This window comes from Dreissena polymorpha, chromosome 8, assembly GCF_020536995.1.
Source record: "Dreissena polymorpha isolate Duluth1 chromosome 8, UMN_Dpol_1.0, whole genome shotgun sequence".
NCBI lineage: Eukaryota > Metazoa > Mollusca > Bivalvia > Myida > Dreissenidae > Dreissena > Dreissena polymorpha.
This window is the reverse complement of record NC_068362.1, coordinates 83,400,686-83,406,685: the sequence shown is the minus strand read 5'-3', so window position 1 is coordinate 83,406,685 and position 6,000 is coordinate 83,400,686. Positions and strand designations below refer to the sequence as shown.

Genomic DNA, 6,000 nt, shown 5'->3' with positions numbered 1-6,000 from the left:
TCTGAATAAAATAGATAATTTTAAAACTTGCTGCTTGGATCTGAATGAAACAGATGACCAATCAACTTCAATTAAGATCTAAATGACATTGATAATGCATCAACTTCCAGCTAAGATTTGATTTAAAATAATGTATAAACTTCCAGCATAGATCTGATGGCTTTCAAGGCATGCATATAGCTACATGTCAATTGTACCCTAGGGGTAAATGTCTAAGTCCGAGATAGCCCTATCTCTAATAGTACTGATTCAGTTACTAAGATTTATCATCAGGTGTCTGTAGCTATAAACCTTTTTTAGGAAAAACAAAGTCAAAGTTATTATAAAATAAAACAAGAGCACCGCCTTGCGGGTGCAGACCGCTCATCTATTTTCTTTTTAAAGGTGAAGGGACTCTCAATTTCAATCACAAAGGAGGGAAGGGTGGAGTGAAGAGGGGTGTATAGTGTGGGGGTGTGGACATTTATTACATTATCTTCCCAAAATGCGAAAAAAAAAATGCAAAAAAAATAAAATAATAATAATTCGGGGGTGGGGGGGGGGGGGAGGGGTGATTCTTGGACGGTATTTCAAAAATAAAATAATAAAAATAAATAAAAAAATTGGGGGGGGGGGAGGGGGGGATGGGGGGGGGTAAAGTGTGAGGGTGTGGTGGTCATTTGTGAGATGATCATAAAAAAAAAAAAATTAGGGGGGAGGGGGAGGATTGGGGGGGGGGGGAGCACGGGGGATGGTTTGGGTAGAATCTATTGTGGTATGTCAGGTAAGAGTAGTTTTGTCAAAGTTGAAATCAAATCTAATCATAAATAAAGAAGTTATGGCAATTTCAGCAAAATTTAATAATTTGACCTTGAGAGTCAAGGTCATTCAAAGGTCAAGGTAAAATTCAACTTGCCAGGTACAGTAACCTCATGATAGCATGAAAGTATTTGAAGTTTGAAAGCAATAGCCTTGATACTTTAGAAGTAAAGTGGATCGAAACACAAAATTTAACCATATATTCAAAGTTACTAAGTAAAAAAAGGGCCATAATTCCGTAAAAATGACAACCAGAGTTATGCAACTTGTCCTTTTACTGTACCCTTATGATAGTTTGCGAGTGTTCCAAGTATGAAAGCACTATCTATGATACTTTAGGGGTAAAGTGGACCAAAACACAAAACTTAACCAAATTTTCAATTTTCAAAGTATAAAGGGCCCATAATTCCGTCCAAATGCCAGTCAGAGTTACATAACTTTGCCTGCACAGTCCCCTTATGATAGTTAGTAAGTGTTGCAAGTATGAAAGCAATAGCTTTGATACTGTAGGAATAAAGTGGACCTAAACACAAAACTTAACCAAATTTTCAATTTTCTAAGTATAAAAAGGGCACATAATTCTGTCAAAATGCCAGTCAGAGTTACATAACTTTGCCTGCACAGTCCCCTTATGATAGTAAGTGTTGCAAGTATGAAAGCAATAGCTTTGATACTTAAGGAATAAAATGGACCTAAACACAAAACTTATCCAAAATTTTCAATTTTCTAAGTATAAAAAGCGCACATTATTCTGTCAAAATGCACGCCAGAGTTACATAACTTTGCCTGCCCAGTCCCCTCATGATAGTCAGTAAGTGTACCAAGTTTGAATGCAATAGCATAAATACTTTATGAGAAAAGTGGACCTAAACGCAAAACTTAACCGGACGCCGACGCTGACGCCAAGGTGATGACAATAGCTCATAATTTTTTTTCAAAAAATAGATGAGCTAATAAGAGAGCGGACACCATGCTAAATGTTTAAAACGCACTAAGTGACCCTGTGACCTGATTTTTTACCCAGCATGACCCATATTCGAACTTGACCTAGACATCATCTAGATACAACATCTTATCAAGTTTAATGAAGATCGGATGAAAACAACTTGAATTAGAGAGCGGACACTTAATACGGACCAACAGACCAACCGACCGACAGACAGACAAGCTCACTCCTATATACCCCTCTATACTTCGTTTGTGGGGGTATAACAAGTAATGAGTTTTTTTTTTAATTTGTTAAAGCTTACCAGTTAATATTGTTTTCAAATTAACACATATTTTGTCACACGTGTCCGACAAGCGTGGGAAATGCAGTAGCTTATAAATGATTGTTTGCTGTGCCAGTTTATACACACAATAATTGTAATAACAAGGGGACCTGGTTGTTTTTACATTTATACTAACAATTCACTGTCTTTCCAGAATTTTGTCTGAACTGTTTTGAGGTGTATAATTGAATCCGCCCTGAATCAATAATGCTAGTAGGAATCCCAATGGGTCATTGATTTCCTAGGGCATACAGGATACATTTTTTCCGTTAATAGGTCTGTGCATTATCGAAGATGCAGAGGTCACATGAGGAGTAAAACACTTAAGATGTTATTTACAATGCAAAGAAACAAAAAGCATTTAAAAACAACACATATTATTGAAAATCAAAGGACATATCCAGTGTGTTTTTTTGTTTGTTTAAAATCAGGGCTGGTATCCTGCCCCATTCCCAATGGAATAAAGTATTTATTTTTCCCAAATGGGACCTTAAAATTCCCAATTGAAAGTTTAAAAAAGGCGTTGTTTTTTGTTTTTTTAGAGCAACATTTTGTTAATCTCCCATGCAGCTCTACAAGTTACGCTTTATTAAAGTTAATATTTAAACACTTTAATTTGCATTGTTTAAGCAATTGTAAGCAAAAGAGCAACAACACTAATTTCTGAATTTTGATCAAAATGCGTCGATTTTTCCCAATCCAAATGGACCCAGCCCAATTGCCAAAATGGTGCAAAAACACTGATATCTTTATGCTGTGTAGGGCACACAAATCTGCATAATAGCTCCAAAACTTAGTTTTATTTGCATTTCAACATTATGATTGAGCCTTGCTCTGGAAAAACCAAGCTTTATGCATGTCATGTGTCGTCCCAGATAATCCTGTGCAGACCACTAAACAAAAAAGAGCTGTTAGAGGACAGTGCGCTCGACTAATCGAGTGCTTGACAGTATAACGTAAGCCATCATGGGGAAATTGTTCATATTCAATAACTTATTAGACAACCTTTCAAAAATAAAAAAAGGAAAAAAATATATATTTTTTTTTTTGGGGGGGGGGGGGGTATGGGGGGTGAGAGGGGGTATAATGTGGGGTGTGGTAATTTATTAGATGTTGTTTAAAAAAAAAATGGGGGGGGGAAGGGGGTGGGTGGGGGTTTAAGAGGGGGGTATAATGTGGGTTGTGGTAAAAAAAAATTATGGGTGGGGAGTTGGGGGGGGGTAGGAGGGGGGGGTTAGGGGGGTAGGGGGTGGGGGAGGGGGTGAGAGGGGTATAATTTGGGTTGTGGTAATTTATTAGATGTTTAAAAAAATTGGGGGGGGGTGAGGTCGGGGGGGGGATGAAGGGATTCTGGTAGGGGCGTGGGGTATTGTTTGGGTGGAATTCATTGTGGTATTCAGGTAAGTGTTGTTTTGTCAAAGTTATAATAAAATATGTTCATAAATAAAGAAGTTATGGCAATTTAAGCAAAATGTTCAATTATGTAAGTGTAAAAGGGGCCATAATTAAGTCAAAATGCTTGATACAGTGGTCTGCTCTTGTTTATAGGTTGGGGTCATGTTGGTAAACAAGTTTGCAACATATAAAAGAAATATGTCAAAGGATATAGGAAATATTTGGGGCAGTACACAAACTTTAACATAGATTTATCAATAATATGCATATTCTAAGTACAAAGGGGCAATAATTATGACAAAATGCTTGATAGAGTTGTCTGCTCTTGTTTATAGGTTGGGGTGATGTTGGTAAACAAGTATGCAAAATATCAAAGCAATATGTTAAGGGACAATGAAAATAAATGGGGTAGTACGAAAACTTAAACATATGCTGCATATTCTAAGTGGAAAAGGGGCCATAATTATGACAAAATGCTTGATAAGAGTTGTCTGCTCTTATTTATAGGTTGGGGTCATGTTGGTAAACAAGTATGCAAAATATGAAAGCAATATGTCAAGGGACAATGAAAATAATTGGGATAGTACGAAAACTTTAACATTTGCACGCTAACGCAGACGCTAATGCTAACGGTAACACAGACGGTCACGCCAACGCCCGGTGAGTAGGATAGCTCCACTATATATATTTCATATATAATAGTCGAGCTAAAAATCTATAAAAGCCTAAAGTATCATCCCTGTACAAACACATCACTGTTTATTAAAATGTCTTAGGTAGTAAAAATGTTTCGGCCATAGCCTTCATCAGTAGTACATTAATATAAACAAATACAAAGGAAGTGACATCAAAGTCATACAATAATGTAAAGTCGCTTGGCGGAAAAATATATATAGTACATAATATTATATAATAAAAAGATGGATCAGTTATCATACAACAGTCTATTAGGAATAATATAATTTTTATTAAAAAAAATCATGTTAAGACTACACAGGCTTATCTGGGACGACACTTGACGCACTTGCATTTAGCCCGGTTTTCCCAGAGAATGGTTCAAATAAAAAAGCTAATTACAATAGTTGTTTCCCAAATACTGACTGGCTCATATGACATATTTAATTACAATACCAGTTTAACAATTGCACCACAAATAATTTACCTGTATTCTTTCGAACACGAGTGTATGCTACATTCTAGTTATTATGTGCTCGTTTGCCAGAGAATCTTCAATAACTAAGGATCTGATATGAGGCATATCTGCGTTAAATACAATGGAGAATATTTTTATGCGCATAATTAAAAATTTTAAACTATGATAATTTCCAGCTAACAAATAAAGAGCTATTCATTGAGGGCTGTAAAAATCTGTTCAAAGCCTATCATCGCGCAGGGCTTCTGGCTGAGGAAAAATCGCCGCCCTTACTTACTTTGCAGTCGCCTTATAATGTTTTATGTTTGTCAAAGCCATACCAACCAAGAAAATAAAGTACAAATATCAAGTTGCCTAGATATTTGTGGGGAAATAAACTCTATCAACATTAATATTGCCATTACTGCACACACGGTAGTGCTGCAGATAGGATTAGCAAAGGGCATGTTGATCGTTTGTAAAAAGGGCAATTTAGCGCCACCTGAGTCATATAATCCCTGCAGCATATTTTTATAACAGCATGTGTAACATACAATCCAGAATTCATTGTACAGGAATGTCTGTCATATCTAAAAGACTATTAATTTAGTTTTCACCTCATGTTGGATAATGAATGAATGAATTTGCTTATAGTACTTTTATTTTAACCATGCATTGTAAATCATTACATCCATTCTTATAAGTATTTAAATAAAATAAAAATACATCAACCTTTTTAGTCAAGTTACTGTACATGTTGGGATAAATTTGCACATATTAAATTTTGTTTAATTATGGAATACAAAATCTGTGCTAGAAACATCAGGTTCTTTGTAATTTAAGAGAGGAATGGTAGCATATTATGAACTGTTTCACTATTCAAACAATTAAAGTAAAACAAGTCTACAGCACCCATGTTACATCTCCAAACAAGGGGGAAACAAAATAATGATCACAATCTAATGGCCCACATCTTAAGTATGAACTTATCCATTTCACAGTATGATAGTCCCATTCCGATGCAAACATGTACATCATTATTTTTTAATTTATTGTGTTATGAAAATGTTTGGCACTTAAAACATAATAAGAGATAATAACAAAAATTCCTGAACAGCAAATTCTGGATCATATGTATATGTTTATTTTATATTTAATGAATTCTAATTTATTTTTTTGTTTCTTTAATCTATAATGCTAATTATACAGGGAAAATTTTGTTAATTTATTGAAACTTTAAAAAGTTGCTGTGTTTGCATGAGATTAGATAAAAACATGAGCATGGTGGGGGTAAGAGCGGGGAAGGGTGGGACCTAAGGGCAGCAGGGGGGCATGGTGGGGGTACTAGGGGGTAGGGTGGAACTATAGGGGAGTAGGGGAGCATGGTGGGGGTACAAGGGGGGG

At 35.8% G+C, this 6,000-nt stretch overlaps 1 protein-coding gene across 2 annotated transcripts in view; it reads right to left on the bottom strand.

Annotated features, from left to right (window-relative positions):
- The window catches only part of LOC127842253 (uncharacterized protein ZK1073.1-like), a 94,129-nt gene that overhangs the window by 73,257 nt on the left and 14,872 nt on the right, over positions 1 to 6,000 (bottom strand). The window lies entirely within an intron of this gene.